A 22,024-nucleotide genomic window follows, 5' to 3' on the forward strand; every position below is an offset into this window, starting at 1 on the left:
GCCGTATGAGAAGCCTAACTAACGATTCTTCTGAGATCGGAGTGTTCAAGCGAGATGCGAGCTTTTCCACTTGGAATTGGTAATCCTCAAAAGGTTCTTTTTCGGCTTGCCGCCTGTTGTTTATGGACTCCCAAATGTCCATGTCAGACTCACTTTCCTTGAACTTATTACGAAACTCTCTACAAAACTCTATCCAACTAAACTGATGGCACGAACGATGGAACTTCCAGTACCATTCGCTCGCTTTGCCAACGAAAAATAAATGCAAATGGTCGCATAGAAGCTGACGATCTCCATTTAAATTCTGTTGAGCTAATGCCTGTACTCGATAAAGAAACTCCTCAGACTGTAAACCGTCTTTGGATCCATCAAACTTGATGTGCCAGCTTTGAATAATGTTCGGCACTTTTTCTGGCTGCACTGTGGAATCTGATCTGTTGACGCGCTGAGCATTTAGGCGAATATCGTGATAAACTGTTCCTGCAGACTGAGCTTCCCCTGACTGATCTTGCCTTTCGTTCATTCTCCTATTTGGAGTTTGAGCAGAACTACCAATCTGTAGGCTTGCTACCTGCGCACGAATAAAATCAGAAAGTTCTTGCCTAAGGCTACTTTGTTGTGCTTGCATGGTTGTTCGCACTACTCTCTCAATATCTTCTAGATTCTCTGCCCTAGAAGTGTCTACAACCGAATCTGTGTCCAGACTACGTTCGTGATGATCCTCTGGATTATTGCGATTCGACCTCAGTGTCATTCCTGTACGTTGTCCAGCGCCTCTGCGTTGACCTGAATTTCTACCTCTTCTCCCGCTTCCTCGGCCTCTGTTGGCGTTATTATTTGCGTTACTGCTGGCCGGTAAGTCGTTGTTGGCAGGATTAGCTTCTCCTGTCCTTCGATCAGCAGCTGACAATTCCGCTAACAAGTTGTTGTTTGACAAAGATAATTGTTGTACGGTGCACTCCCGATTGCACACTGGGCATCTATTTGAATCAAGTATGTAATCCCTGATGCACTGGTGATGGAATGTATGACCGCATGGGGTGGATGATGTTAAATCGTTTGCGATCAATGGTTGTGTACAAATCGTACATGATGTAATCTCGCCGCCTACTGCGGCTGGTAGATCAAGATTGCTGTGACGCAATGACATATCGACAAAATACTAAATGCTTTGTGTTTGTTATTTACGAATTTAATTGGTCCGTGATTGGTATTACTACAATGCTTGCTCGCTATATGAATTCTACTTCCTAATGTTTCTTGATTGCTTGCCAAAGTAAACTAAAAATAACAAAACAAAATGTTTTGAAGGCTTGTTCTTTTGAATTACGCTTTCTGAACCGGTCAAAGATCGAATTTCCTCCAACACTTTGCAGTTCCGTTGAACAGATGGTCGTAATCTAAAAACAAGTTTACCGAAATTCCGTAGAATTGCGATATCCAGTAAACTGTTGGTTCCGGTCGATTATTCCGTACAAAGCTCGAAATACAATCGCGATTCCTAGACACCTGATTTACCGTCATCCAAATCTACAAATATTTTCTAATTGTGTTTACTTCCTAACTCTACAAGCTTACATGGTCCCTTGAACTGAATGGTCGACCCAATCCGTAGATTCTCGAATCGCGGTCGCTGTTCCGGCTTCGAATTACAAGTGATCATTAATTAAACTGAGGGAAAGAAAGTAAACGTCAGCAGACTCTAACACAAATCTATTTGAAAACTAATAAAGCAATACGTGAAGCTATACCTCCTCCTAGTAGCCTGCACTTAGAAATCAACCGATTTCTAGGCGGTTTCGGTTCCTATGGACGTAAACTAAGGTTTGGCCCCACGTTAGTGGAGATTCTGCCCCACGTTAGTGGAGATTCTGCCCCACGTTGGGCGCCATTTTTCTTTCTTATATGTAGTAGACAGCAACACGAAAATGAAGGATTGGCATACACACTCGGATGCTGTTACTAAAATTAATATAAGATGTAGCCGGCAGCAACGGTCTGGAGCCTCGGGTTGCCTCTTGGTTCTAGACCTACGCTCACTAAGTTATGGGAAACCTAGTGTATAGAAAGATTCGGTTTCGTGCACTTCTAGCATTGCTCTGTGCTAAGCTCGTCGGATTGTCGTGGGTCTTCCTCGTCTTTTCTATAACGCGTGCTGTACTACGTGAAAAAGTTTTAAGTGCACTAAACGGTATCTACAAGGCTCAACAAAAATGAATGGGTGTATACGGACTATGGGTACACGGACGGACATTGTAGGCAAACGCAGATCAAGAAATACTGGAAGTTAGGGTGGCTTGATGTTATTCGCCCCCTTTCTGTACCCTCCCTACCATGATAACGCGTGAGATATTGTTGACGGTTATCCCTTATTCAATGTTTATTGGTTCATTACATTTTCAATTCATATAGCTCCAGCATTGTGTGTTCAATCACGAACCTAGATTTACAAAACTATTCAAACATAGTTGAAATATTTACCATAGCTAACAAAAGATCATTAAATTCAATCATAATTTCAATACAACTTCAATTCTCTCTTTTCAATACCAAACTCAATTCCGAATTACAGATAATTGCTACACTGACTTCATAACCTTCCGTCTAATATGCACACACAATAATAATACCATTCAAATATATCGGTAAATGTCAGGAAATCAATATAGTGGTTTAAAGATCTCACTTACGCAAAACTCCGGCGATGCAGGTTCGTTGGGCCCATCGAAGACGCTGTGCTAGGGTGCTTTTAGACAAATTTACATATTAATTTCTGACGAGCTTAATTGCGTGGCCTACACGGGTGGTCATTGTCAGAAAACTAATGAGAATTTCTACTGAATCAATACAAAGGTACGCTACGTAAGCAAGTACCGTAAATTTACTCTACAAAAACGTGAAGCTTGACTTTAAAATAAGCAAACACTAATCTAGCAAACGTCGCAGCGAGTGATTCCCATCATTGATCCACTACTGCTTCTCCTGTGCGGTTCCTGATCAGCTTATTACACACGAAGGGATCTGCGTCTTCGCATGTCAGACAACAGGTCTGTTCCTCTAGGTTGTCCTTCCTTTAAATAATCAGCCTTTTGCGAGGCTTATTCCATCGGCAAGCCGCACGTGGCCAGTACGGGTGAAGTGCCGAGTTGCTGCGCTACGACTCGCCTTCCAAAATATCGGCTCTATGGGCTAGCCAGAGCTGGGTGCTTCGTTGCCGCGCGTGGCGCGTGTTGGTGGGGCGATGTAGGCGCGTAGCAGGTGTCACATCCGGTAGTCGCTCACTTCCTCATCCGATCACCTTCCAGAAGATCGCTCGATGGTCAAACCAGAGCTGCGTGCTTACATGCCGTGCGTGGCGCGGGTTGGTGAGGTGATCATCAATGGTCGGAGTGATGTTAAGTCCTGGTACAATAACCTTCCACGTTGTCGCTCTATGGCTTCGCCAGAGCTGGGTAGGTGGATGCCGCGCGTGGCGCGTGCTGGTGAGGTTATGCACTTCTTCAAGTCGTCATTCAGGTGGTTCTTTGAGGTGATTCTAGGCCGCACGTGGCATGCGGTTGGTGAGGAGCCGAGCTACAGATTTGCGTAGTTGGTGGGCAAACTGCAGCCTCGGTCACCTTCCAGAATACGGGCGCCTTTTGCGGACCAAAGCTGCGCTCCGCGAGACACGTGTCCGCAGGTGGCAACTCCGCCGTGGCAAATTGGCTCCAAAATCTCTCAGAAAATCTCGTCTTGGCCGATGAAATTACAAACGGCGTGATCACGCCGAGCTGGCGCTGATGTAGCCGGGCGGCTTCGACGAAATCTCCTTCCTTTTTCCTATTACGAAAATACACTTTTCTATTTACACTGCCTATACGGTTAAGCTGGGTGCTAATATTTACCAGTAGTTGGGTATTAAAACAACAATGATCCTCTCTCAATAAATCACTTCACAAGTTCAAAGGAAAACTAGAACACGTGGTGTATATTTTTACGTTCTTACTCTTGATCTTACGACAGTCGTATGTCTGTACTCATTCAGAGTTTGAAAAGAAGTGAACGAGACTTTCGTCGCGTGAAGCTGGCTGTACGCGGCGGCGTTGCCAAACTTCACGTAACGGGATCGTTCCAGATTCCGTTTGCGTTTCTGCCTTCACACGTTTTTCTATGGTGCGCGCGATAGAGAGAGCGCTATGCCGGTGCGCTAGTTGTGCGAGCGGTTCAGCTAGACGATGCTCGATGCTCTTCAGCTATACCCTGCGCTTAGCTTTTGGGCATCTACGAATTTACATGAATAAAGACTTTTCTCTATCTCTGAAAACAAATTTATAACTTCATTTTTCGACTGGCCCCCACATCACTCAGCTAAAGGGAGTGCGAACGCTGTGTCGGGTTGGTGTCCCGACTAATAATCGTAACTCAGCTAAAGGGAGTGCGAGGGAGATAGATATATAATTTTTGATTGCGTATAACTTTTTAATGAATGGTCCGATTTGTCTTTCTTCTACATTTCGATAGGTATAAATATACACAACAAAATTGCATTTATACTTCTCGGAAATCTTTAAAGATTTATATTTATACTTCTCGGAAATCTTAAAAGATGTGAGCGCAGGACCCATTTTAAAATCGTTAGTGGGCGATTGTGGGCGTTAGAGGGGACGTGGCGCTCGGCTAAAATAAACTTGCGCTGCGTAGGAAGCCAAAGAATATGTGTGGGAAATCTCAACCTTCTAGCTTTTGTAGTTTCTGAGATCTCAGCGTTCATACAGACGGACAGACGGACAGACAGACAGACAGACAGACAGACAGACAGACAGACAGACAGACAGACAGACAGACAGACAGACAGACAGACGGACAGACGGACATGGCTAGATCGACTCGGCTAGTGACCCTGATAAAGAATATATATACTTTACGGGGTCGGAAACGCTTCCTTCTAGCTGTTACATACTTTTGCACGAATCTAGTATACCCTTTTACTCTACGAGTAATGGGTATAAAAAATCATTTTGGCAGGCTTTTTGTTCTAGGCGCCCCACAGTGCGCAGCCAAAACATTTTTGTACGTATTTAAGGACAAAACCACCTGTGAATATATGAATGAAATGACCCTAGAATATAGAAAAGTAGCCATTGTCTTCCTTCGGCTGCCGAATGTTAACGACAAGAAAAACGAAGTGGGACGAAGGGCCTACTCGGCCCGACTACTACCCGGCTACCGACTTCTCTGATCCCCCGAGCGTCAGTTGTGAAAAAAATTCGTGAGTGATGGACGTGATTTTCAAGCGGATAAGAGGTGAAGCCTTTTTCCAAATATTCAAAGGTATGTAAATATATAATTTGTTGTATAGCGCGCGTACAATTGTATGTATGTAATTAAAGGATAAATTCCAAATCTCTTTACCAAGCTTATATCAATTAAGTTGAATTGTTTTTTAGCTAAGAGCTACGTACATACATTTGTACATACATTTGTGGGTGTAGAGTTCTATAATAACTTTATATCATTACTCGTATTTTATTTATTTTTCAGAGTTAAAATACCTGCTGTTGCATCAGCCAAATAATTTGTTTGGCGAAGCTGTAATTTTGTTTTAAAAACTTCTAAGGTAAGAAAAATATGTTGTATTTGTTTGACATACTTATGTATGCATGTAAATATCTATGCATGTACGCGGCTCACCCGATCTGAACCCCGATTTCAACCCTTTCATATTCTGCTCCTCTCTCTCGCTCGCTTGACCTACGCGTCGCGACGTTTCTCTCTTTTCCTTCTTAAAATTGACATGATGTGCCCTGCTTACATTCGGTCTCCCTTCGCGCAAAGGACTGTATGTAAATATATATGTATGTATGTACGCGTCCCCACCGGGAAAATTCCTCTGGAAAATAACATATTTTCAAGAGGTTTCTCCATAGAAGCGGAAGGGACTAAACCTCATTCACCCCTTACATTTCTTCCATCTCTGGTTTCAAAATACACGGGGGTGACACAAAAAGTAAGGGGGAAATGAGGTTTCTATCTGGATCTCTGGCAGAAGAATGCAGGACAAAATCCACTGGTTTTTCGACTTCCCGCATTATAGATTTTCCACACGTAGCCAGTTATGGTTTTCCTCCACTTGCAATATCTGTTTTTCTACACCCTCCCAGTTTTGGTTTTTCCAGACCCTCGCAGTTTTGGTTTTGCACTGCTTTGCAGTATCTGATTTTCCACAATAAAAATCATGTTTTTTGTAATATTTGTTTGTGTATTTATTAATAATATTTACAATCGAAGCATTGGAACTACAAATTTGTAATGCCTGAAGCATTCCCGGGTTTTGCTTGGCCGAATGCAGTACTTAGATATCCATTTCTTGTCTGTCTTCTGAAAATATCAAACATAATTTAGATATGAATGTAAGACCAGGAATAATAATAAGAGTAATTACCATTATTAGGTCTCCGCACAAAATTAAAGGATCTCTCCAGAAATTATGCCTGGTTTGCCATGGCCGATCATTTACCCTCTGTTCAGTTGTTTTATGTCGGGTATCTATATCAAAAACTATGAGAAGAAAAAATAAAATATGACAAACGCAGGCGCAACACTTCTGGTCCCAAGAAGTCTCAGTCGGCCTGGCTGAAATAAATGAAATATTTTGATTAAGTTAAACAACTAAGTTAGTACTGAAGTACTATTTATACAACCATTTAATGAACACCTCACACCATTTACCACTGGTAAAGATTAAAAACATTTCAAGTGTCACTGAAATGCAGAATTTGTGTTGAAGATAGCATCCGGAGGCGTATATTTATAAATGGCGAAAATATCTGTGATACTAACCTTTGTAACGCTGAAATAAAGGTTATAAAAAGACAAAATTCATTTTATCACTCACCTTTTTATTGTTTTTTAGATTAAAATTAACTATTTTCACTTTTTTTTTTCACTTTTTCCAACAAATTTAAAAATGATGTGACCCTGCATTATATGCTTGATAATACCATACAAAATGCAGATAAATGTGGGGTAATTTTCTTTGTAAAGTTGGGTCACACTTTGGCGCCGAATAAATATTTAAACAATACTTTTCAGGGACCGTAATCATTAAAGGTTACGTATATTATAGGTATATTAGGCATTTTTCGTGTTATCAATACCACCAACACGAATTTTTATATTTTAACAACACTTAAAAATGGCTTAGGCCACGATCTGACGATCAATTTATTTTATTTCACAGAAAATGTTTAAAAATGTAAAAAACAACAATAGTTTTCTTTGTAATTTAATGTAATTCCTTGATAAATGTGATCAAATATTTTAATCGTCTTACCGTGGCTTTTCTCTATAATTTGGTTGAATCCCACATTCATCCTTATTATTATTTGAAAAATGTTGGGTAAAATAAATTAATATTATCATTATAGACATTATGATAATAATGTTATATAGTTTAATTTTTTGATTAACAATTATTAATATTTTTTCTACGACTTTTAAAATTACTAAAAATTAAAACTAAATGTGAGAACAAGTCTTTTGGTTTTGGTGTAAATCATAGGATTTTTGAATATTATAAGTTGGTGATTTTTTTATTAAAAAATATTATAATCGTAGTGCCACAGAAATCACACAGCGCATAAATGGCCTGATATTGATGCTACTCAGAAACCCACCCTCATTTAGCGCTCAGAAATTATCTATCCCTACACCGCCGCCTGCAAAAAGGAACAGGATTTCAAGAACACAAAAACCAACTTCTCACATTCCCGCTGGGTCTCTCTCTGAAATTAGATTTTCAACCCTTCCATCTTCATTTTCTACTTGTCTTGCTCCTCTCTCGGTCGTCTGACCAACGTGTTTGTATTTTGGCTATTATTAACATTACATTATTATCTATTATCTAAAAACATCTATCTATTATTATCTAAAAACAAATCATTGATATTCCAATAACTCTTTTTTTCCAGATGAGGAAAGCCGAAGAAAATAATTTTTTTGCCTGCAACTACATATTTGGTTATAATAATGTTTTCTTAAGTCAAAAATGTGTTATTTAAAATTGTTTAAAAGTTAAGTGTTAAATGTTTTGAATGTAATTAAATATAATATGCAAAAGAAAAAACCAAGTTACATTTTATTTTTAGGATTTCAGTGTTAATATAAAACTTCCTTTCAAGAAATATTATTTCTTAAATCAAGAAATAAAATTTCTTGAAAGGAAATTTGAACAAGAAAGAATTTTTCTTGTTTAAAAGGTGCCTTTCTAAAAAACCCTTTCTTGAAACGAGAAATGTAATTTCTTAAAACAAGAAAGAAAGCACCTTTGAAGCGAGAATCGCCTTTCTTGTTTCAAGAAATATTTTTTCTTCTTTTAATGGTGGGTTTCTAAAGAACCATTTTTTGTTTTAAGAAATTTTATTTCTTGTTTCAAGAAATATTTTTTCTTGTTTTAAAGGTGCCTTTTTAAAAAACCATTTCTTGAAACAAAGGCGAGGTCACCTTTGGCAAAAATTTAAGAAAGTATTCTCTAGATTTAACGGAAATTCTTCAATTTTTTTTTATGAGTGTATAAGCAAACGAAATTATGCACTTACACTCTTTGGTTGCAGCATGCACTCGCATAAAGTTGAGAGAGTAAAATCTAAAGTAAATCTAAGCTTGCTTGTGTGAGAATATGATTTTTAAGCCGAAATCATTTTTGTGACATCAATTAAGATGCAAGAAAGAAGTAAAGCATACAGAGAGCGTCTGACGCTATAGCTACAGCTGACGCTATAACACCAGCACCAATTTCATAAAAAACAAGAAAGGAAGCTAGCTTCGGCCAGCCGAAGCTTATATACTCTTGCAGATAATTCCTATTAATTTACAAATCTTAAAAATTATAAATTTCCTATTATTTCTTACTAATTTTCCAATCGTTCCTATGGCAGCTATTCGATATTGTAGTTCGATATTGATAAAATTAAAACCGAAGTTCGAAAATATTTAAAACAAGAAAGGAAGTTAACTTCGGCCTGCCGAAGTTTATATACCCTTGCAGGGAGCCATAAGATATAGTGGTCCGATCCGGCTCGTTCCGACATATGTACTACCTGCAATAGAAAGAAGACTTTGGGAAAGTTTCATCGCGATAGCTTAAAAACTAAGGAACTAGTTCGCATAGAAACGGACAGACGGATATGGCTAGATGGACTCGGCTATTGATGCTGATCAAGAATATGTATACTTTATGTGGTCGGAAACGTTTCCTTCACTGCGTTGCAAACATCTGACTGAAATTATAATACCCTCTGCAAGGGTATAATAAAATAAAATTATATAAGAACAATGTAATCAACATGCCAAGTTACGAAATCCCAGCACAATTCCTTATTGGTTAAAAATATCTATACACTTTTTACGATTTACGATTTACGATTTGCAAATGCCCCTTTGTTTGCACTGTGGAAAAGAGATATCAATAGACATCAATTTGAATGTCTACTAAAGTAAGGCAAAAACACTTATCGCTACCATTGGACAATTAAAACAAACTGTAGAGGTTGTAAAAAAAAAAAGCTATAACTGTAGGAGAAAATTAAAGAGATGGCAAGTAAAATCAGACCATTTTCGGTTCTTAAGAAACTAAAAGAAAAATTCTTCCGATTTTAACTAAATTTGTTATGTGATTTTAATATTGTATTAAAACGGTACTCTTAAAGTTTTATGCATTTATCTCTAAAAATACCAAGGTTGATCTGATTTCTATGGCAGCTATATAATGTACTTGTCTGATCCAAAAGATATTCCCTGCAGGAAACGGAATCAGTTTTGGACCATTAAAATACTAGTTGTACTAGTTCAAGTTATGTCCATTTCCTTGTAACGAAGTGGTCCATTTTTCATATGCTTGTCGTCGGAAACAACTAGTCCATTTGCTACTAGTTTTGCACTAGTGACTGTTAACCAATTTATGGTTACAGCTGTTAAACTACACTAAAAAAAATATTTTCACGAAAAAAATAAAATTAATCTCTAAACCATTGGTGATTGGATTTCACTAGTACTTGACGATGCCTAACGTGACGCTCTCCTAATTTAGTATCCAACTAATAAGCGCGGTCCTTAGAGAATTTCTGATAATTATTATGTAATCAAATACAGTAAATGATAATTAAATGGAATTAAAACAAACTTACTTTTTTTGAGGCAAGTCGCCCTCTCTAGGACTTGAACCCGGGACCTTTGGATTTGTGGACACACTAACTGATTGAGCCATACACGCATCACATTTTGTAATGCCCTAACAAGCTTTATGAACTTTAGTGTGACATAATTCAAAAACAGTGATTTTTCACGTATATATTGCCTCGGACGGATTAAACAAAGTTTAAAATAAAACTAAAGCATCACCTAGCAAACAAAAAAAAATGTAGAGAGACTGGGGATTGAACCGAGGACCTCGAGTGTTTGATTTGTTTAATGCTAAATTTCCCAAGACATTTACACTCTGGGCTATATTTTTGGATCATATGTATTTCATTTGCAACTAGTTAAATTCCAGTTGCCTTTTAACTAGACCCTAACATGTATTTGTTCTACCAGTTAAATATTTTTAAGGTTTTTTTTGTCAGAAAGGTACTAGTTCGAGACAAGTTTATTTTTTACTAGTTTTGTATTAATCATTTTTTCGACTAGCACAAATTTACTAGACCCTGTGTAGTCCAAATGCATTCAGACAAATTCCGGTTGCTTTATATTAGTTATCACTATGGACGGCAGTCCATGTAGTGACGAAGCGCACCAGGAGAGTGTGCGAAGGCGACTACTATATATACACGAAGAAATGAAAATCTACTGTGATGGTCCGATCATAATGAATAATACACCTATCGAAAGGTATTGCGAAAACTAACAGGATTGCATACCAAGACTTTAAGAAAATCAATTGGCTTGGGAGAGAGAGCGGTGAAAGTGAAAAAGTGAAAATTTCGAAATTTGGAGCTGTTGGGGCCGGTGGGGATAAATGCCCCCTCGCAATGTTTTAGTTGTATTTCTTTTGAAAATACCCGTCGAATGAGGGGTCATTTGTCAAAATCCGACTCTCCGTTCAAAAGTCATAGCCAAAATAAGATTTTCTTCTTCTTCCCAAAATGAAAATTTAATTCTGTTTGTCAGTTTGTCCACTTGTCCACTTGTCCAAAATATGTTTTTTAAGTTCTGAAAATTTGATATGACGTTCATCACATCGATGTAAAAAACTTTTGTTCTACCACTTTTGGAAAAACTAGCTAGTTTTGCGGGAAAACAGCTATAAATAGCTAAAATTCGGAAAGCCGTAACTTCTATACTACTAAAGCTACAGACTTGTACTGCATCTCGTTTGAAAGGTATTTTTAAATGCTATAAACGACTTCTATATGCAATTTGTGTAAATGTAATAGTTAAAAAGATATGAACAAAAGAAAATTTGTTTAAACTTTTTTTTAGCTTTTTTTTAATTTTCTCAAAAACGGCTCTAACGATTTTCCTAACAACTTTAAACTGTATAGCCCTTGAGATTCCTTCAATTTTGGTATATATCATGTTTATGTAAAAAATCGCGTTTAAAAGTTATTCAGAAACGAAAATAGCCACTTTTGCCAGCTCAGAACAACTAACGCTCCCTGAGTATTGAATTTTGTGGGAGGGTATCCGAACTGTATTTTAGGGTCATGGAATCAGTAAATTTGCACTTAAGAGTTCCATATAGGAATCTTTTGTTCTACGACTTTTGGAAAAAGCCGCTACTTTAGCGGGAAAAAGCTAAAAATAGCTAAATTTCGTTAGTTTGTAAGTTCTACACTACTAAAGGTACAGACATGTGCTATACCTCGTTTAAAAGGTATTTTGAAATACTTCAACGCCTTTTTAACTTAATTTGTTAAAAAACAATAGTTTAAAAATTATGATTGACCAATTTAAATTTAAATGTATATATTAGCTCCTATGAGAGCAAATGTAAACAAACAAAAACTTCTGATATCAAATAAAAACACCTCTTAACGAGGTAAAAAACTAGTGACGACCGCACCTTCAACATACAAAAGTTCTGATATCAACATTTGTGACGAAAAATTATTACACTCGTCATTAAATAGACTTTCTAATCTTTTCTCATTCGTCACGCTGCAATAGAAAATGCCCGTAAAGGGAAAAAGGCTGGAATAGTTTGCTAGGGCGGGCCGAATGAGAAAAGATTAGAAAGTCTATTTAATGACGAGTGTAATAATTTTTCGTCACAAATGTTGATATCAGAACTTTTGTATGTTGAAGGTGCGGTCGTCACTAGTTTTTTACCTCGTTAAGAGGTGTTTTTATTTGATTTAACTACACACAAAAAAATTTGCTTGGTAAAATTGCCCTGCAGGAAAAATGCGAACTAGTCTGAAAAACAACTAGTTATACAACTAATATAAAGCAGCCGGAATTTGTCTGAATGCATTTGGACTACACAGGGTCTAGAAAATTTGAGCTAGTCGAAAAAATGATTAATACAAAACTAGTAAAAAAGAAACTTGTCTCGAACTAGTAGTTTTCTGACAAAAAAAACCTTTAAAATATTTAACTGGTAGAACAAATACATGTTAGGGTCTAGTTAAAAGGCAACTGGAATTTAACTAGTTGCAAATAAAACACATATGATCCGAAAATATAGCCTAGAGTGTAAATGTCTTGGGAAATTTAACACTAAACAAATCAAACACTCGAGGTCCTCGGTTCAATCCCTAGTCTCTGTACATTTTTTTTTGTTTTTTGTTTGCTAGGTGATGCTTTAGTTTTATTTTAAACTTTGTTTAATCTGTCCGAGGCAATATATATGTGAAAAATCACTGTTTATGAATTATGTCACACTAAAATTCATAAACCTTGTTAGTGCATTACAAAATGTGATGCGTGTGTGGCTCAATCAGTTAGTGTGTCTACAAATCCAAAGGTCCCGGGTTCAAGTCCTAGAGAGAGCGACTTGCCTCAAAAAAAGTAAGTTTGTTTTAATTCCATTTAATTATCATTTACTGTATTTGATTACATAATAATTATCAGAAATTCTCTAAGAACCGCGCCTATTAATTGGACACTAAATTAGGAGAGCGTCAAGTTAGGCATCGTCAAGTACTAGTGAAATACAATCACTTGATGGTTTAGAGATTAATTTTTAGTTTTTTCGTGAAAATATTTTTTTCAGTATAGTTTAACAGCTGTAACCGCAAATTGGTTAACAGTCACTAGTGTAAAACTAGTATCAAATGGACTAGTTGTTTCCGACGACAAGCATATAAAAAATGGACCACTTCGTTACAAGGAAATGGACATAACTTGAACTAGTTAACCTTCTTGACCCAACTAGTATTTTAATGGTCCAAAACTTATTCCGTTTCCTGCAGGGTGACCAACAAAGATAGTTACGTAACTATTAAAATAGTTACGTGTATTTGGTTTTTGCTTTGGGTTTGTGTCTTTGCTAATTGTGTGTATTTTGTTGTTGTGAAATGACTATTTGCTTAGTAGAATTGACAATTTTGCTGGTTGGGGCCTGTTTGACAATTATTACAGTTGATTTTACCAAGTTTTTTCTTTGTGTGTAGTTGTTTTTCAGACTAGTTCGCATTTTTCCTGCAGGGTTCATACAGAATATGAGTTGTGTCAACTAAGAACGATTGCTAAAGTTTTACTTTGATATCTTTAAAATTGAGGGATATATTAATATTGGCCAAAAAAGGCGGTCAAATTCCATATAGTGCTGCGGTCGGCACTAGTGTTAGGTTGCTATAAGTGAGTATACAAAAAAGAGTTGCTCACTAAACTGTTAATTTTTGCTCACTTCCCAGTGTCGCAATCCGAATTCAGCCGAAATTGGGTATGGAGATAGAATGCATTTGAGAAGGTACATATATTCGTAATCGATCGTTTCTCCAGCTTCTGGAACGTAGGATTGTAAATTGTAAAAATATTTCTATTTTTTAGAAAAAATTTCAACTTTTTAGAAAATGTTTCTATTATTTAGGGTTGGTTTAATTTTAGGGTTAGGGCACTAATTTTTAGAAAAGGTGTTGCCAAAATATTTTATAATTTTCGTGTGCCTTTCTATTTTTCAGAAAATAATTTCTAATTTTAAGGGCATTTTTTATGGATTTTAGGGTGATTTTAGTTCATGGTAACCATTTTCTACATTTAAGAAAAACTTCCTAGATTTGAGAAAAACTTTCTTGACTTAAGAAAAATTTCCTTAGATTTAGAAATAACTTTCTTGTATTTAGAGAAAAGAAATTTTTAGGGAGATTTTCTAAAATTTAGGGTAAAATTTATTTTGAGTGTATAATGAGTCATATCCCAGAGTAGAAAAGAATACAAAAAAAACCATCGACCAAAAATTTATTTCCTATTATATTCCCATTAATTTTCCGGTTCCTATGGCAGCTATATGATATAGTCGTCCGATTTTGATAAAATTTTAATTTAAAGATGCACCCAAAAAAAAATCGACTGAAATCGACCTTGGTTTTAGAAAATCACCTATGAATTTGCTTTACTGGCAATTTTGTCAACATTAAAGAAAGTAGGTTTTTAAAATCGAAGACGTTTTTTCAAAAAATCAATACAAAAATTGACTGCAATTTAGAAATTTTTTGCTAGAAAGTAAAAAAAATATTTCGTAGAATTTAGAAAGATTGGTTTCTAAAAAATAGAAATACGGGTTGTTTTAAATATAGACAAATATTTTTTGAATAACAAAAAAAAATTTCTCAAATTCAGAAAACACAAAAATCTTTTTTCGGGCTTCGGAATTTGTGTGACGACACGGCCTTTGTGTTGTTTTTTTTTCGTTCTTGTTTGTCACCTTATTTGAATTTCTTTTAATTGAGCACATGGGGGGTTTAAATTGGAACTGTAATAATAACTGAAATGAGTATACAAATTACAAATTATAAATTAAAAAGCCAATAACTTACTATTTTGAGAAAAGCATCTTGGTCGCCGCACGCGGGAATCGAACCGCTAACCGCTCGCCTCAAAGTTTGCAATCAAGCACTCTTCTAGCTGCGACACGGAAGCATCACGTGAGGCGCTGTACAAAGTCTATTCACATTTTGTTCTCCTATTTTTACTCAAATTGATCTGGCTCTCTTCTGGTTATTCCTTTTAGTTGTTCATTTAAGTTTGCTCTCAAATATTTATTGATTAATATTAATATTTATATATTAACAACATTCACTGCCGCTGTTAGACGTGCTTTATATCGCTCAATCTTCAAACGAAGTTTTCTCCGTGAAAAATCTGTGGATTTTGACCAGAATTTCAGCGAACTTTTTGTTCTTTAAAAATCCGAACAAACTGGATCGTTTTAAATAAAGACAGTGACTTTTTATTTCGCAAAACTACTTAGTGAAAAATTTCCCTATCCGCTTTGCCTCCCCATTCTTGTGCATTGCGTTTGAACCGCTAGAGCTGTTGTTGCTCGTGCTTTAGCTCTCCTATCGCTCTCGTGCATTACGCTTATCGCTTAACAGTGTGTTTTGTTGTTGGTGTAATTACTCTCCGGTCATCTGGTGCTGAACAATCACACGCACTTGATTTTTGGAGCTCAAACAAAAAGCTTTACCTGCGCTCTTCGCTTTTTGTTTTGATCGGTTCTTCGCTGCGATTATTAAACCAATTACTAAATCAATTTATATATTAAAACAAACGAAATGAGTTCATGCTTTGCCGCTTCCTGCTCTTATGGCAACAAAATAACTTCCCGTCAAACTTCGGTTTGCTGCTGGATTTGTGACAACTTGGCACATCCTATCTGCGTGGAGCTAGCGCAGACAAGTGGCCCAATTGTGGACAAGCTTAGGTCACGGGTTGGCCCTAATTGGACTTGTCCAAACTGCAGGCATATTGAGGTTGATATGAAAACATTCATGCGTCAAACCCACCTGAAGTTCCAAGCCCTATCGACTGTGTTCCTCGAGCTTCAAGATAAATTCCGCTCTGCTGAATCACACTTTAAGAACCTGAAAATGCTAAGTGTCGCCCAAACGTACTCTTTGCCTAATAATACCTTAAATGTTCCACAGTCTTCCGCCTCAATTACAAGAGCACTTATGGACTTCAATCAAGCCTCCCGCACTCTTACCTCTTCCTCCCTGCCGGATGGTGGTTCAGCTGATGAAGACCACATATCTTCAGATCACTCGACAACTGTACCAACAGTTGCCCCGGCGACGGCCCTGGATTCTCTTCCTCTGCATTCACCTACTGGACTGCATCTTGGCTCTGTTGCCAACGAAGACCAGGCGTCTACGTCGCTAGCCGCGGCACCAACAGACGCTTTGTTGGCCACCGCCCGGTCGTCTGCTATTTCCGATAATATGGACGTAGCTAATTCTACTTGTACCACCAATGCCGCGATAGCCACACATTCGGCGCCTGTAAGAATCAACTGTGGATCAATCATATCTGGTGTCGCGCCAAGGATATCTGCGCCAATAGTTGGCGTTGCACCCAAAAAGGTTTATTTTCGTCTCCCGTCTGAGTCCTGGGGCTTCTGAGAACGACGTTAAGACCCACCTAAGTAGCAAACTGAATATTTCTGGCACCGAAATTACTCTCTCAAAGTTCAGTTTTAAGCAAAGACGCGAAATATCGCCGTTTAAGAGTCGAGTAGGTTAACAAATCAAATTGTCGAGTTCGTGGGCCTCAAACCTCTTCGGCCAGTGTTCCAAAAAACTAATTGAGTCATTCTTCCTACTCTATCAGAATGTACGTAGTTTACTGGGTAAACTCAGTAAACTGCACGTCAATAGTGTCTCTTTTGACGCCAATGTGATTGCCTTTACTGAAACGTGGCTTAATTCCTCTGTGTCTGACTGTGAAATATGTCAACTATGTCATCTACAGACAAGATCGAACAGTGCGTCTGGGCGGCGGTGTTCTTATTGCCGTCATGTCTGATCTGGTTTCAAAATTAATTACGATTATAATCGACTCCGAAAGCACTTTAGAATTTGTTGCTGTTCGTATTAACGTTCATGACTATTTTGTTTACGTCTCATGCTCGTATATTCCACCTCGGTCCGATATTAATGTATATCTGCAGCACGCTGCTCATATTCAGAGTATTCACTCCACCCTCGGCAATAACGACCATCTTATTGTTGTGGGCGACTTTAACCTACCTTCCATATCATGGATGTCATCACCTGACTCAAATGTTCTTGTTCCTCTTTACCCCACGAGTTGGTACACGGCCAAATTGACCTCTCATTGGGACAATTGAACACCATTCAGAACTCCTCGAATAAAATCTTGGACCTTATTTTTGCGTCTGTGTTCGCCAATGCCTACGTTTCTAGAATTGACCCGCTCGTTAGTCCTGAAGACAATTATCACCCTACACTTGAGGACATTCTGGATGCCTCGACTCCTTTATTACCAGGTCCTGAAATCGAACCAGCATCTTTTCGCTGCTTTCGAAAGGCCAACTTTACTGATATGAATTTTTATTTATCCGAAGTAGATTGGTCTTTTATGGACTTAAACGAAGAACCTCTTAACATTGTTAAACAGTTCTACGGCATTCTCGGCACGGTTTTTGATTTGTATGTGCCTTCATTCTCCTCACCTGATGTTTCTTATAAGCCTCATTGGTTCACTCGTAGACTCTCTTACTTAAAAAACTGTAAGTCCAGACTTTTTAAGAAATTTAAGAGGACAGGGATGCAAGTAGACTATTCGAGGTACCTTACTGCGCGATCTGAATACATAACTCACAATTCCCAATGCTACAAGAATTACCTTGATCTTTGCAGAACTAAGTTTCATGATAACCCCAAATAGTTCTATGCATTTGTTAACTCCAAACGCAAGTCTCAACAATTTCCATGATTCCTTCATCTGGATTCCGTTTCTGCTGTTAATGATGCCGATATTGACAATTTATTTTCAAATTTTTTCCAGTCCACGTATTCATCCACAAGCTACGATAATACCTTAGCGTATCCCTTTTCACTTCCGCACTCTAATGGTATGTTTATGCGCATAATCAGCGTAGATGATGTTATTCAAAATCTGCAAAGAATCAAGTCATCCTTCTCTTCTGGTCCCGATCTTGTACCAAGCTGCGTTTTAAAATATTGTGCTAGTGCATTGTGTGGGCCACTGTCATAACTATTTCAGTTATCCCTGCAGCACTCATTTTTTCCAGAAGTTTGGAAGGAATCTTTTATAATCCCGCTTCATAAAAAGGAAAGTAAATCGGACATTAATAACTACCGAGGGCTTGCAAAATTCAGTGCTATTCCCAAACTCTTCGTTACAGTTTGAAATTACTGCTCAGCTTCAGCACCAGTGTAGCTCAATAATGTCCCCAACACAGCACGGCTTTATTAAACGTAGATCAACGTCAACCAACCTTCTAGAGTTTACTACAGTTATTAGGAATGCGTTTAAAACAAACACCCAAACTGATGTAATCTTTACAGGCTTCAGTAAGGTGAACCATCAGTTACTGTTAAAAAAACCTACGCTTTTGGGATTCCCGATCTTGTTGACGAAGTGGATTTCTTCATACTTATTGAACCGGACACAGAGAGTATTATTTAAAAATTCGATCTCAAACCTTGTCCATGTGACTTCTGGCGTCCCTCAAGGGAGTCACCTTGGACCACTTCTGTTTGGAATCTTTATAAATGACTTGCCTCAAGTAATTCTCTCTTCCCACGTGATGATGTACGCCGATGACGTAAAACTTTGCATGCCCTTAACAAACGTTGATTCTCACGTACTCCTGCAAGCGGACTTATGCAATCTGCAATCATGGTGCCTCCAGAACCTGCTGTTCTTAAATAATTCTAAATGTAGCTTCATGTCTTTTTATCGGAAGAGGCTTTTCCTCTTTAATATTCCATCGGGATGAACGATCTTGAACGCATTAATTCCTTTTCGAGTTTTGTGTACCTACTCAATATAATGAATTGTATTTTTTGTTGTTTGTTAAATGTTCCGTGGACTTTAATATAACAAATATTTTTAATCACCTATCCTTGCCTCTGCCCACTTGATGTGAGTCGGAGCATATCGTTAAAAAAAACTCCTTTACTCGGGCGGAGGTAGGAGTTAGGTTTATATTGGCAGATATTTGCTAATTTTTGGAAATAAATAGATAAAAAAATATTTATTATGGTTCAAAGGTAACAGTACACTAATAAAAAAATCGCCATTGATTCAAGAAATTCGCCATTGATTCAAGAAAATCGCCTATGATTTTCAGCCAACGGCAATTCGCCATTAATTATGGGAAATAATTTTCTTGAATTTATGGTTTCGCCTTTCTAAAAATCATAACCAATTTTTCTGAATTTTACGGCATAAAACCCTAAAATTAAGAAAAATGTTTTTAAAAATAGAAAAATAAAATTATATTTGTTTTTACCCTTTTTTTTTAATTTTGTCCGACTTATATTTTTATCACTTTTGCATTTAGGTTTGTTAACTAAGAGGAAACCTCGCATGTTTTAATGACAATCATATCGTGGCAATAGGGTACAAATTTATTTATTTATTTAATTTAAATTCAAATTTTAATATAAATTTTTATTAATTACAATGCATTTTAAGTACAGAAAAAACTTTTTGTAAACATATAAAAGACTTAAGGAAAAATTCTTACCTGGACCTGAACTCGAACACGCGACCGCTCACACCATAGAGAGACATCTTAACCACTCGGCCACGCGTGCTTCTTGCAATGCAATGGCTTAAGATGCCTGAAGTGTTAACGGTCGTATTATTGGTATACCATATACAATTACTTTAATTAAATCTTGTTAACAACAGTTTTAACAATTCAGTAAATAGAAAACCAAACAAAAAAAATTTTTAATACAAAAAAAACAATAACTATTAAAAAAAATTCAGACTCGTCCCTGCGTGAAGTCGAACCGCGGTTTCCGCGGCGACTTTTGTACACATGTTTAGTGTCCAAACGCCTCTAACAGCTAGGCCACCATACTAGAACACTAAAAAATTACACAACTTTCCTAAAAAATAGGTATTTATTTTCTAGAATCAAAGGCGATTTCGCCATTAACTCAAGAAAAAAGTCCGGAAAATATTGCCATTAATCCAAGAAAATATCGCCATTCATCCAAGAAAAAAACAAGAGAGAACGCTACTTCACGGAAATCTTTAAAGGTGTGGGAGCCAGACACATTTTAAAATCGTAAGTGGGCGATTTTGGGCGTTAGAGGGGGCGTGGCACTCGGCTGAAATAAACTTGCGCTGCTTAGGAAGCCCAAGAATATTTGTGGGAAATCTCAACCTTCTAGCTTTTGTAGTTTCCGAGATCTCAGCGTTCATACAGACAGACAGACGGACAGACGGACAGACAGACAGACGGACAGACAGACAGACGGACAGACGGACATGGATAGATCGACTCGGCTTGTGATCCTGATCAAGAATATATATAGCTTATAGGGTCGGAAACGCTTCCTTCTACCTGTTACATACTTTTGCACGAATCTAATATACCCTTTTACTCTACGAGTAACGGGTATATAGAAAAAAATTTAATGGCGAATTTCCATAAACTTAAAAAATGTTTTCTATAATCAAGAACAATTTTCTTAATTCAATGGCGATTTGAAATCACGGGCGATTTTCTAAAATTAAAGGCGATTTTTTTTCTGAGTGTAATTGAATGTTTCAAATTTGAAAAACTTAAACATTATTTTTATCAAAATATAATTATTCATGAGCTAAAAAAATGCAATATATTTTTTTTTAATTAATATGTAAATATTAGTGTTAAAAAAAAACAAAAAGACAATAGAGATTTTTTCTTAGGCTAAAAAAAATTGTTCTAAAAAGTGTATAAGAAGGGAAATTGATCAAATACGGATAAATTTTTCTAGAAAAATATTTCTTAATATCAAACATTTTTTTCTATCTTCAAAAATTTTTTCTGTTTTTAGAAAAACAATATTTCTTTTATGTTGAAATATTTATAATTTTAATGGCAATTTTTTTTTTATTTTTAGAAAAGTTCAGTATATAGTTCAGTATACCTGTTACTCGTAGAGTAAAAGGGTATATTGTATTCGTGCAAAAGTATGTAACGGCTAGAAGGAAGCGATTCCGACCCCATAAAGTATATATATTTTTGATCAGGGTCACTAGCCGAGTTGATCTAGCCATGTCCGTCTGTCCGTCTGTATGAACGCTGAGATCTCAGAAACTACAAAGAGATTTGAGATTTCCCACACATATTTTTTGGCTTCCTACGCAGCGCAAGTTTATTTCAGCCGAGCGCCACGCCCCCTCTAACGCCCACAATCGCCCACTTACGATTTTAAAATGTGTCCTGCGCCCACATCTTTAAAGATTTCCGAGAAGTATACATGCAATTTTGTTGTATATATTTATACCTATCGAAATGAAAAATACATTTTTCAAATCGGACCATTCATTAAAAAGTTATACGCAATCAAAAAAAACGTTATATATTTCCCTCGCACTCCCTTTAGCTGAGTTACGATTATTAGTCGGGACACCAACCCGAGTACAGCGTTCGCACTCCTTTTAGCTGAGTAAAGGGTATTAGATAGTCGGGACACCAACCCGACTACAGCGACTATAAAAATAATTTTCTACATTTTAGAAAATTGGCCTAAAAAAATGTTCGCCCTTGAACTGAGAAAAATTTCCTATTTTCACGACAAATTTGCCATAAATTCAAGGCAGGTGACCATTCTTTTTGGGGTTAAATTTTCTATTTTTATAATAATTAGGGCGATTATTTTCGATTTGCTTCGTTTTAACCTTTTCTAAATCCAACGGCAATTGCCCTTTTTTTTTTTTAATTGTTCTAAATACAAGTGCGATTTGCCTTAAAAATCACTCTAAAAGTGTGAAATTCGGTAGCCCAGCGGTCACAGGCGTCAGGAAAAAAATATACGGTTTAGTTGCCTTTAGTCAAACTATAACGTAGACCTCAAGAAAATAAGATGTGTGCAGAGTTTGTACGTCGCCTTGC

At 37.0% G+C, this 22,024-nt stretch overlaps 2 long non-coding RNA genes across 2 annotated transcripts in view; one reads left to right on the forward strand and one right to left on the reverse strand.

The window, feature by feature from the left end:
- Positions 1–8,006, forward strand: part of LOC138912416 (uncharacterized) — a 37,051-nt gene extending 29,045 nt beyond the window's left edge. Inside the window, exons 2-3 of the long non-coding RNA XR_011417960.1 lie at positions 5,521–5,596; positions 7,950–8,006. This is a non-coding gene — a long non-coding RNA (uncharacterized lncRNA). The remainder of the gene's footprint in view (positions 1–5,520; positions 5,597–7,949) is intronic.
- On the reverse strand, positions 6,140–6,966 carry LOC138912664 (uncharacterized). The gene is made up of 3 exons (XR_011418226.1): positions 6,875–6,966; positions 6,422–6,612; positions 6,140–6,357 (listed from the first exon to the last, which is right to left on the reverse strand). It is a non-coding gene; the product is annotated as an uncharacterized lncRNA (long non-coding RNA).
- Positions 8,007–22,024: the final 14,018 nt, after the last annotated feature.

This window comes from Drosophila takahashii, chromosome 2R (assembly GCF_030179915.1).
Source record: "Drosophila takahashii strain IR98-3 E-12201 chromosome 2R, DtakHiC1v2, whole genome shotgun sequence".
Classification (NCBI taxonomy): Eukaryota; Metazoa; Arthropoda; class Insecta; order Diptera; family Drosophilidae; genus Drosophila; species Drosophila takahashii.